Raw genomic sequence first — 12,071 nt, 5'->3', positions numbered from 1 at the left:
CTCCAAGTGTCAGTGAATCTTCACCCCCTCATCCTCTCTGAGACTCTCCCAATGTCAGTGAACCTTCACCACCTCCTCCACACTGAGACTCTCCCAGTGTCAGTAAATCTTCACCCCCCTCCTCCTCAGTGAGACTCTCTCCCAGTGTCAGTGAATCTTCACCTCCTCCTTCTCACTGAGCGTCTCCCAGTGTCAGTGAATCTCCACCCCCTGCTCCTCACTAAGATTCTCTCCCAGTGTCAGTGAATCTTCACCCCATCCTCCACACTGAGACTCTCCAAGTGTCAGTGAATCTTCAACCCCTCCTCTTCACTGAAACTCTCTCCCAGTGTCAGTGAATCTTCACCCCATCCTCCTCACTGTGAGACTCTCCCAGTGTCAGTGAATCTTCACCCCCTCCTCACTGAGACTCTCCCTGTGTCCGTGAATCTTCACCCCTTCCTCCTCACCGTGAGACGCTCCCAGTGACAGTGAATCTTCACCCCCTCCTCCACACTGAGACTCTCCCAATGTCAGTGAATCTTCACCCCCTCCTCCACACTGAGACTCTCCCAATGTCAGTGAATCTTCACCCCCTCCTCCTCACTGAGACTCTCTCCCAGTGTCAGTGAATCTTCACCCCCTCCTCCTCACTGATACTCTCTCCCAGTGTCAGTGAATCTTCACGCCCTGCTCCTCACTGAGATTCTCTCCCAGTGTCAGTGAATATTCACCCCCTCCTCCTCACTGTGAGACCCTCCCAGTGTCAGTGAATCTTCACCTCCTCCTTCTCACTAAGTTTCTCTCCCAGTCTCAGTGAATCTTCACCCCCTCCTCCAAACTGAGACTCTCCCAGTGTAAGTGAATCTTCACCCCATCCTCCTCACTGTGAGACTCTCCCAGTGTCAGTGAATCTTCACCCCCTGCTCACTGAGACTCTCCCTGTGTCCGTGAATCTTCACCCCCTCTTCCTCACTGTGAGACGCTCCCAGTGACAGTGAATCTTCACGCCCTCCTCCACAGTGAGACTCTCCCAATGTCAGTGAATCTTCACACCCTCCTCCTCACTGAGACTCTCTCCCAGTGTCAGTGAATCTTCACCTCCTCCTCCTCACTGAGATTCTCCCCCAGTGTCAGTAAATCTTCACCCCCTCCTCCACACTGAGACTCTCCCAGTGTCAGTGAATCTTCACCCCTCCTCCTCCCTGTGAGACTCTCTCACAGTGTCAGTGAATCTTCATCCCTCCTCCTCCCTGTGAGACTCTCTCACAGTGTCAGTGAATCTTCACCCCCTCCTCCTCACTGAGAGACTCTCTCCCAGTGTCAGTGAAACTTCACCCCCTCCTCCTCACTGAGACACTCCCAGTGTCAGTGAATCTTCACCCCTCCTCCTCCCTGTGAGACTCTCTCACAGTGTCAGTGAATCTTAACCACCTCCTCCTCACTGTGAGACTCTCTCCCAGTGTCAGTGAATCTTCACCCCCTCCTCCTCACTGTGAGACTCTCCCAGTGTCAGTGAATCTTCACCCACCCATCCTCACTGTGAGACTCTCTCCAGTGTCAGTGGTTATGCACCCCCTCCTCCACACTGAGACTCTCCCAGTGTCAGTGAATCTCTACCCCCTCCTCCTCACTGAGACTCTCGCAGTGTCAGTGAATCTCCACCCATTCCTCCTCACTGAGACTATCGCAGTATCAGTGAATCTTCCCCCCCCCCCCTCCTCACTGTGAGACTCTCCCAGTGAATCTTCTCCCCTTCCTCCTCACTGAAACTCTCTCCCAGTGTCAGTGAATCTTCACCCCCTGCTCGACACTGAGACTCTCCCAGTGTCAGTGACTCTTCACCCCCACCTCCTCACTGAGACTCTCTCACAGTGTCATTGAATCTTCACCCCTTCTCCTCACTGTGAGACTCTCCCAGTGTCAGTTAATCTTCACCCACTCCTCCTCACTGTGAGACTCTCTCCAGTGTCAGTGGTTATGCACCCCCTCCTCCACACTGAGACTCTCCCAGTGTCAGTGAATCTTCACCCCATGCTCCTCTCTGTGAGACCCTCCCAGTGTCAGTGAATCTTCACCTCCTCCTCCTCACTGAGACTCTCTTCCAGTCTCAGTGAATCTTCACCGCCTCCTCCTCACTGTGAGACCCTCCCAGTGTCAGTGAATCTTCACCTCCTCCTCCTCACTGAGACTCTCCCAGTGTCAGTGAATCTTCACCCCCTACTCCTCACTGAGACTCTCGCAGTGTCAGTGAATCTCCACCCATTCCTCCTCACTAAGACTATCGCAGTATCAGTGAATCTTTCCCCCCCCCCCCTCCTCACTGTGAGACTCTCCCAGTGAATCTTCTCCCACTCCTCCTCACTGAGACTCTCTCCCAGTGTCAGTGAATCTTCACCCCTTCTCCTCACTGAGATTCTCTCCCAGTGTCAGTGAATCTTCACCCCCTCCTCCTCACTGTGAGACTCTCCCAGTGTCAGTGAATATTCACCCCCTCCTCCACACTGAGACTCTCCCGGTGTCAGTGAATCTTCACCCCTCCTCTTCACTGTGAGAATCTCTCCCAGTGTCAGTGAATCTTCACGCCCCCCTCCTCACTGAGACTCTCTCCCAGTGTCAGTGAATCTTCATCCCCTCCTCCTCACTGAGACTCTCTCCCAGTGTCAGTGAATCTACACCCCCTCCTCCTCACTGTGAGAATCTCCCAGTTTCAGTGAATTGTCACCCCCTCCTCCTCACTGTGAGACCCTCCCAGTGTCAGTGAATCTTCACCTCCTCCTCCTCACTGAGACTCTCTCCCAGTCTCAGGGAATCTTCACCGCCTCCTCCTCACTGTGAGACCCTCCCAGTTTCAGTGAATCGTCACCCCTCCTCCTCACTGTGAGACCCTCCCAGTGTCAGTGAATCTTCACCTCCTCCTCCTCACTGAGCCTCTCTCCCAGTGTCAGAAAATCTTCACCCCATCCTCCTCACTGTGAGACCCTCCCAGTGTCAGTGAATCTTCACCTCCTCCTCCTCCTCAGTGAGACTCTCTCCCTGTGTCAGTGAATCTTCACCTCCTCCTCCTCACTGAGAGACTCTCTCCCAGTGTCAGTGAAACTTCACCCCCTCCTCTTCACTGAGACATTCCCAGTGTCAGTGAATCTTCACCTCCTCCTCCTCACTGAGATTCTCTCCCAGTGTCAGTGAATCTTCACCCCCTCCTCCACACTGAGACTCTCCCAGTGTCAGTGAATCTTCACCCTTCCTCCTCCCTGTGATACTCTCTCCCAGTGTCAGTGAATCTTCACCCCCTCCTCCTCACTGTGAGACTCTCCCAGTGTCAGTGAATCTTCACCCACTCCTCCTCACTGTGAGACTCTCTCCAGTGTCAGTGGTTATTCACCCCCTCCTCCACACTGAGACTCTCCCAGTGTCAGTGAATCTTCACCCCCATCCTCCTCTCTGTGAAACTCTCTCCCAGTGTCAGTGAATCTTCACCCCCTCCTCCTCACTGAGACTCTCCCAGTGTCAGTGAATCTCCATCCCCTCATCCTCACTGAGACTCTCGCAGTGTCAGTGAATCTCCACCCATTCCTCCTCACTGAGACTATCGCAGTATCAGTTAATCTTCCCCCCCCCTCCTCACTGTGAGACTCTCCCAGTGAATCTTCACCCCTTCCTCCTCACTGAAACACTCTCAAGTGTCAGTGAATCTTCACCCCCTACTCCACACTGAGACTCTCCCGGTGGCAGTGACTCTTCACCCCCTCCTCCTCACTGAGAGACTCTCTCCCAGTGTCAGTGTAACTTCACCCCCTCCTCCTCACTGAGACACTCCCAGTGTCAGTGAATCTTCACCCCCTCCTCCACACTGAGACTCTCCCAGTGTCAGTGAATATTCACGCCCCCCTCCTCAATGAGACTCTCTCCCAGTGTCAGTGAATCTTCATCCCCTCCTCTTCACTGTGAGAATCTCCCAGTTTCAGTGAATCGTCACCCCCTCCTCCTCACTGTGAGACCCTCCCAGTGTCAGTGAATCTTTACCTCCTCCTCCTCACTGAGACTCTCTCCCAGTGTCAGTGAATCTTCACCTCCTCCTCCTCACTGAGACTCTCCCAGTGTCAGTGAATCTTCACCCCCTCCTCCTCACTGAGACTCTCTACCAGTGTCAGTGAATCTTCACACCCTCCTCCTCACTGAGACTCTCATGCAGTGTCAGTGAATCTTCACCCCCCCCTCCTCACTGAGACTCTCCCAGTGTCAGTGAATATTCATCCCCTCCTCCTCACTGTGAGAATCTCCCAGTTTCAGTGAATCGTCACCCCCTCCTCCTCACTGTGAGACCCTCCCAGTGTCAGTAAATCTTCACCTCCTCCTCCTCACTGAGCCTCTCTCCCAGTGTCAGAAAATCTTCACCCCATCCTCCTCACTGTGAGACCCTCCCAGTGTCAGTGAATCTTCACCTCCTCCTCCTCCTCAGTGAGACTCTCTCCCTGTATCAGTGAATCTTTACCTCCTCCTCCTCATTGAGACACTCTCCCAGTGTCAGTGAATCTTCACCCCATCCTCCTCACTGAGAGACTCTCTCCCAGTGTCAGTGAAACTTTACCCCCTCCTCCTCACTGAGACATTCCCAGTGTCAGTGAATCTTCACCCCCTCCTCCTCACTGAGATTCTCTCCCAGTGTCAGTGAATCTTCACCCCCTCCTCCACACTGAGACTCGCCCAGTGTCAGTGAATCTTCACCGCCTCCTCCTCACTGAGGCTCTCTCCCAGTGTCAGTGAATATTCATCCCCTCCTCCTCACTGTGAGACCCTCCCAGTGTCAGAGAATCTTCACCCCCTCCTCCTCATTGAGACTCTCCCAGTGTCAGTGAATCTTCACCCCCTCCTCCTCACTGAGACTCTCTCCCAGTGTCAGTGAATCTTCACCTCCTCCTCCTCACTGAGACTCTCTCCCAGTGTCAGTGAATCTTCACCGCCTCCTCCTCACTGTGAGACCCTCCCAGTGTCAGTGAATCTTCACCCCCTCCTCCTCACTGTGAGAACCTCCCAGTGTCAGTGAATCTTCACGTCCTCCTCCTCCTCACAAAGACTCTCCCAGTGTCAGTGAATCTTCAACCCCTCCTCCTCACTGAGACACTCTCCCAGTGTCAGTGAATCTTCACCCCCCCACCACACTGAGACTCTCTCCCAGTGTCAGTGAATATTCATCCCCTCCTCCTCACTGTGATAATCTCCCAGTTTCAGTGAATCGTCATCCCCTCCTCCTCACTGTGAGACCCTCCCAGTGTCAGTGAATCTTCACCTCCTCCTCCTTACTGAGCCTCTCTCCCAGTGTCAGTGAATCTTCACCCCCCCCCCCTCCTCACTGAGCATCTCTCAGAGTGTCAGTGAATCTTCACCCCTTCCTCCTCCTCACTGAGACTCTCTCCAGTGTCAGTAAATCTTCCCTCCTCCTCCTCATTGAGACACTCTCCCAGTGTCAGTGAATCTTCACCCCCTCCTCCTCACTGAGAGACTCTCTCCCAGTGTCAGTGAAACTTCACCCCCTCCTCCTCACTGAGACACACCCAGTGTCAGTGAATCTTCACCCCCTCCTCCTCACTGAGATTCTCCCCCAGTGTCAGTGAAACTTCACCCCCTCCTCCTCACTAAGATTCTCTCCCAGTGTCAGCGAATCTTCACCCCCTCCTCCACACTGAGACTCTCCCCCAGTGTCAGTGAATCTTCACCCCCTCCTCTTCACTGAAACTCTCTCCCAGTGTCAGTGAATCTTCACCCACTCCACCTCACTGTTCGACTCTCTCCAGTGTCAGTGAATATTCAACCCCTCCTCCTCACTGTGACTCTCCCAGTGTCAGTGAATCTCCACCCCCTCCTCCTCACTGAGACTCTCGCAGTGTCAGTGAATCTCCACCCATTCCTCCTCACTGAGACTATCGCAGTACCAGTGAATCTTCTCCCCCCTCCTCACTGTGAGACACTCCCAGTGACTCTTCACCCCCTCCTCTACACTGAGACTCTCCCAGTGTCAATGACTCTTCACCCCCTCCTCCTCACTGAGACTCTCTCCCAATGTCAGTGAATCTTCACCCCCTCATCCTCTCTGAGACTCTCTCCCAGTGTCAGTGAATCTTCACCCCCTCCTCCACACTGACACTCTCCCAGTGTCAGTAAATCTTCACCCCCTCCTCCTCACTGAGACACTCTCCCAGTGTCGGTGAATCTTCACCCCCCTCGTCCTCACTGTCAGACTCTCCCAGTGTCAGTGAATCTTCACCCCCTCCTCCACACTGAGACTCTCCCAGTGTCAGTAAATCTTCACCCCCTCCTCCTCAGTGAGACTCTCTCCCAGTGTCTGTGAATCTTCACCACCTCCTCCTCACTAAGATTCTCTCCCAGTGTCAGCGAATCTTCACCCCTCCTCCACACTGAGACTCTCCCAGTGTCAGTGAATCTTCACCCCCTCCTCTTCACTGAAACTCTCTCCCAGTGTCAGTGAATCTTCACCCCATCCTCCTCACTGTGAGACTCTCCCAGTGTCAGTGAATCTTCACCCCCTCCTCACTGAGAGTCTCCCTGTGTCCGTGAATCTTCACCCCTTCTTCCTCACAGTGAGACGCTCCCAGTGACAGTGAATGTTCACCCCCTCCTCCACACTGAGACTCTCCCAATGTCAGTGAATCTTCACCCCCTCCTCCACACTGAGACTCTCCCAATGTCAGTGAATCTTCACCCCCTCCTCCTCACTGAGACTCTCTCCCAGTGTCAGTGAATCTTCACCCCCTCCTCCTCAGTGAGGCTCTCTCCCAGTGTCAGTGAATCTTCACCTCCTCCTTCTCACTAAGATTCTCTCCCAGTGTCAGTGAATCTTCACCCCCTCCTACAAACTGAGACTCTCCCAGTGTCAGTGAATCTTCACCCCATCATCCTCACTGTGAGACTCTCCCACTGTCAGTGAATCTTCACCCCCTCCTCACTGAGACTCTCCCTGTGTCCGTGAATCATCACCCCCTCTTCCTCACTGTGAGACGCTCCCAGTGACAGTGAATCTTCACCCCCTCCTCCACACTGAGACTCTCCCAATGTCAGTGAATCTTCACCTCCTCCTCCTCACTGAGACTCTCTCCCAGTGTCAGTGAATCTTCACCCCCTCCTCCTCACTGAGACCCTCTCCCAGTGTCAGTGAATCTTATCCGCCTCCTCCTCACTGAGGCTCTCTTCCAGTGTCAGTGAATATTCCTCCCCTCCTCCTCACTGTGAGACCCTCCCAGTGTCAGTGAATCTTCACCCCCTCCTCCTCATTGAGACTCTCCCAGTGTCAGTGAATCTTCACCCCCTCCAGCTCACTGAGACTCTCTCCCAGTGTCAGTGAATCTTCACCCCCTCCTCCTCACTGTGAGACTCTCCCAGTGTCAGTCAATCTTCACCCCCTCCTCCACACTGAGACTCTCCCAGTGTCAGTAAATCTGCACCCCCTCCTCCTCTGTGAGACTCTCTCCCAGTGTCAGTGAATCTTCACCACCTCCTCCACACTGAGACTCTCCCAGTGTCAGTAAATCTTCACCCCCCTCCTCCTCAGTGAGACTCTCTCCCAGTGTCAGTGAATCTTCACCTCCTCCTTCTCACTGAGCGTCTCCCAGTGTCAGTGAATCTCCACCCCCTGCTCCTCACTAAGATTCTCTCCCAGTGTCAGTGAATCTTCACCCCATCCTCCACACTGAGACTCTCCCAGTGTCAGTGAATCTTCACCCCCTCCTCTTCACTGAAACTCTCTCCCAGTGTCAGTGAATCTTCACCCCATCCTCCTCACTGTGAGACTCTCCCAGTGTCAGTGAATCTTCACCCCCTCCTCACTGAGACTCTCCCTGTGTCCGTGAATCTTCACCCCTTCTTCCTCACCGTGAGACGCTCCCAGTGACAGTGAATCTTCACCCCCTCCTCCACACTGAGACTCTCCCAATGTCAGTGAATCTTCACCCCCTCCTCCACACTGAGACTCTCCCAATGTCAGTGAATCTTCACCCCCTCCTCCTCACTGAGACTCTCTCCCAGTGTCAGTGAATCTTCACCCCCTCCTCCTCACTGATACTCTCTCCCAGTGTCAGTGAATCTTCACGCCCTGCTCCTCACTGAGACTCTCTCCCAGTGTCAGTGAATATTCACCCCCTCCTCCTCACTGTGAGACCCTCCCAGTGTCAGTGAATCTTCACCTCCTCCTTCTCACTAAGTTTCTCTCCCAGTGTAAGTGAATCTTCACCCCATCCTCCTCACTGTGAGACTCTCCCAGTGTCAGTGAATCTTCACCCCCTGCTCACTGAGACTCTCCCTTTGTCCGTGAATCTTCACCCCCTCTTCCTCACTGTGAGACGCTCCCAGTGACAGTGAATCTTCACGCCCTCCTCCACAGTGAGACTCTCCCAATGTCAGTGAATCTTCACCCCCTCCTCCTCACTGAGACTCTCTCCCAGTGTCAGTGAATCTTCACCCCCTCCTCCTCACTGAGATTCTCCCCCAGTGTCAGTAAATCTTCACCCCCCTCCTCCACACTGAGACTCTCCCAGTGTCAGTGAATCTTCACCCCTCCTCCTCCCTGTGAGACTCTCTCACAGTGTCAGTGAATCTTCATCCCTCCTCCTCCCTGTGAGACTCTCTCACAGTGTCAGTGAATCTTCACCCCCCTCCTCCTCACTGAGAGACTCTCTCCCAGTGTCAGTGAAACTTCACCCCCTTCTCCTCACTGAGACACTCCCAGTGTCAGTGAATCTTCACCCCTCCTCCTCCCTGTGAGACTCTCTCACAGTGTCAGTGAATCTTAACCACCTCCTCCTCACTGTGAGACTGTCTCCCAGTGTCAGTGAATCTTCACCCCCTCCTCCTCACTGTGAGACTCTCCCAGTGTCAGTGAATCTTCACCCACCCATCCTCACTGTGAGACTCTCTCCAGTGTCAGTGGTTATGCACCCCCTCCTCCACACTGAGACTCTCCCAGTGTCAGTGAATCTCCACCCCCTCCTCCTCACTGAGACTCTCACAGTGTCAGTGAATCTCCACCCATTCCTCCTCACTGAGACTATCGCAGTATCAGTGAATCTTCCCCCCCCCCCTCCTCACTGTGAGACTCTCCCAGTGAATCTTCTCCCCTTCCTCCTCACTGAAACTCTCTCCCAGTGTCAGTGAATCTTCACCCCCTGCTCGACACTGAGAATCTCCCAGTGTCAGTGACTCTTCACCCCCACCTCCTCACTGAGACTCTCTCACAGTGTCATTGAATCTTCACCCCTTCTCCTCACTGAGATTCTCTGCCAGTGTCAGTGAATCTTCACCCCCTCCTCCTCACTGTGAGACTCTCCCAGTGTCAGTTAATCTTCACCCACTCCTCCTCACTGTGAGACTCTCTCCAGTGTCAGTGGTTATGCACCCCCTCCTCCACACTGAGACTCTCCCAGTGTCAGTGAATCTTCACCCCATCCTCCTCTCTGTGAGACCCTCCCAGTGTCAGTGAATCTTCACCTCCTCCTCCTCACTGAGACTCTCTTCCAGTCTCAGTGAATCTTCACCGCCTCCTCCTCACTGTGAGACCCTCCCAGTGTCAGTGAATCTTCACCTCCTCCTCCTCACTGAGACTCTCCCAGTGTCAGTGAATCTTCACCCCCTCCTCCTCACTGAGACTCTCGCAGTGTCAGTGAATCTCCACCCATTCCTCCTCACTGAGACTATCGCAGTATCAGTGAATCTTTCCCCCCCCCCCCCTCCTCACTGTCAGACTCTCCCAGTGAATCTTCTCCCACTCCTCCTCACTGAGACTCTCTCCCAGTGTCAGTGAATCTTCACCCCTTCTCCTCACTGAGATTCTCTCCCAGTGTCAGTGAATCTTCACCCCCTCCTCCTCACTGTGAGACTCTCCCAGTGTCAGTGAATATTCACCCCCTCCTCCACACTGAGACTCTCCCGGTGTCAGTGAATCTTCACCCCTCCTCCTCACTGTGAGAATCTCTCCCAGTGTCAGTGAATCTTCACGCCCCCCTCCTCACTGAGACTCTCTCCCAGTGTCAGTGAATCTTCATCCCCTCCTCCTGACTGAGACTCTCTCCCAGTGTCAGTGAATCTACACCCCCTCCTCCTCACTGTGAGAATCTCCCAGTTTCAGTGAATTGTCACCCCCTCCTCCTCACTGTGAGACCCTCCCAGTGTCAGTGAATCTTCACCTCCTCCTCCTCACTGAGACTCTCTCCCAGTCTCAGGGAATCTTCACCGCCTCCTGCTCACTGTGAGACCCTCCCAGTTTCAGTGAATCGTCACCCCTCCTCCTCACTGTGAGACCCTCCCAGTGTCAGTGAATCTTCACCTCCTCCTCCTCACTGAGCCTCTCTCCCAGTGTCAGAAAATCTTCACCCCATCCTCCTCACTGTGAGACCCTCCCAGTGTCAGTGAATCTTCACCTCCTCCTCCTCCTCAGTGAGACTCTCTCCCTGTGTCAGTGAATCTTCACCTCCTCCTCCTCACTGAGAGACTCTCTCCCAGTGTCAGTGAAACTTCACCCCCTCCTCTTCACTGAGACATTCCCAGTGTCAGTGAATCTTCACCTCCTCCTCCTCACTGAGATTCTCTCCCAGTGTCAGTGAATCTTCACCCCCTCCTCCACACTGAGACTCTCCCAGTGTCACTGAATCTTCACCCTTCCTCCTCCCTGTGATACTCTCTCCCAGTGTCAGTGAATCTTCACCCCCTCCTCCTCACTGTGAGACTCTCCCAGTGTCAGTGAATCTTCACCCACTCCTCCTCACTGTGAGACTCTCTCCAGTGTCAGTGGTTATTCACCCCCTCCTCCACACTGAGACTCTCCCAGTGTCAGTGAATCTTCACCCCCATCCTCCTCTCTGTGAAACTCTCTCCCAGTGTCAGTGAATCTTCACCCCCTCCTCCTCACTGAGACTCTCCCAGTGTCAGTGAATCTCCACCCCCTCATCCTCACTGAGACTCTCGCAGTGTCAGTGAATCTCCACCCATTCCTCCTCACTGAGACTATCGCAGTATCAGTTAATCTTCCCCCCCCCTCCTCACTGTGAGACTCTCCCAGTGAAGCTTCACCCCTTCCTCCTCACTGAAACACTCTCAAGTGTCAGTGAATCTTCACCCCCTACTCCACACTGAGACTCTCCCGGTGGCAGTGACTTCACCCCCTCCTCCTCACTGAGAGACTATCTCCCAGTGTCAGTGTAACTTCACCCCCTCCTCCTCACTGAGACACTCCCAGTGTCAGTGAATCTTCACCCCCTCCTCCTCACTGAGATTCTCTCCCAGTGTCAGTGAATCTTCACCCCCTCCTCCACACTGAGACTCTCCCAGTGTCAGTGAATATTCACGCCCCCCTCCTCAATGAGACTCTCTCCCAGTGTCAGTGAATCTTCATCCCCTCCTCTTCACTGTGAGAATCTCCCAGTTTCAGTGAATCGTCACCCCCTCCTCCTCACTGTGAGACCCTCCCAGTGTCAGTGAATCTTTACCTCCTCCTCCTCACTGAGACTCTCTCCCAGTGTCAGTGAATCTTCACCTCCTCCTCCTCACTGAGACTCTCCCAGTGTCAGTGAATCTTCACCCCCCTCCTCCTCACTGAGACTCTCTACCAGTGTCAGTGAATCTTCACACCCTCCTCCTCACTGAGACTCTCTCGCAGTGTCAGTGAATCTTCACCCCCCCCCTCCTCACTGAGACTCTCCCAGTGTCAGTGAATATTCATCCCCTCCTCCTCACTGTGAGAATCTCCCAGTTTCAGTGAATCGTCACCCCCTCCTCCTCACTGTGAGACCCTCCCAGTGTCAGTAAATCTTCACCTCCTCCTCCTCACTGAGCCTCTCTCCCAGTGTCAGAAAATCTTCACCCCATCCTCCTCACTGTGAGACCCTCCCAGTGTCAGTGAATCTTCACCTCCTCCTCCTCCTCAGTGAGACTCTCTCCCTGTGTCAGTGAATCTTTACCTCCTCCTCCTCATTGAGACACTCTCCCAGTGTCAGTGAATCTTCACCCCATCCTCCTCACTGAGAGACTCTCTCCCAGTGTCAGTGAAACTTTACCCCCTCCTCCTCACTGAGACATTCCCAGTGTCA

The sequence above is a fragment of the Scyliorhinus torazame genome, chromosome 3 (genome assembly GCF_047496885.1).
Source record: "Scyliorhinus torazame isolate Kashiwa2021f chromosome 3, sScyTor2.1, whole genome shotgun sequence".
Classification (NCBI taxonomy): Eukaryota; Metazoa; Chordata; class Chondrichthyes; order Carcharhiniformes; family Scyliorhinidae; genus Scyliorhinus; species Scyliorhinus torazame.
The sequence above is the reverse complement of the archived record's forward strand: the minus strand, read 5'-3'. Positions refer to the sequence as shown.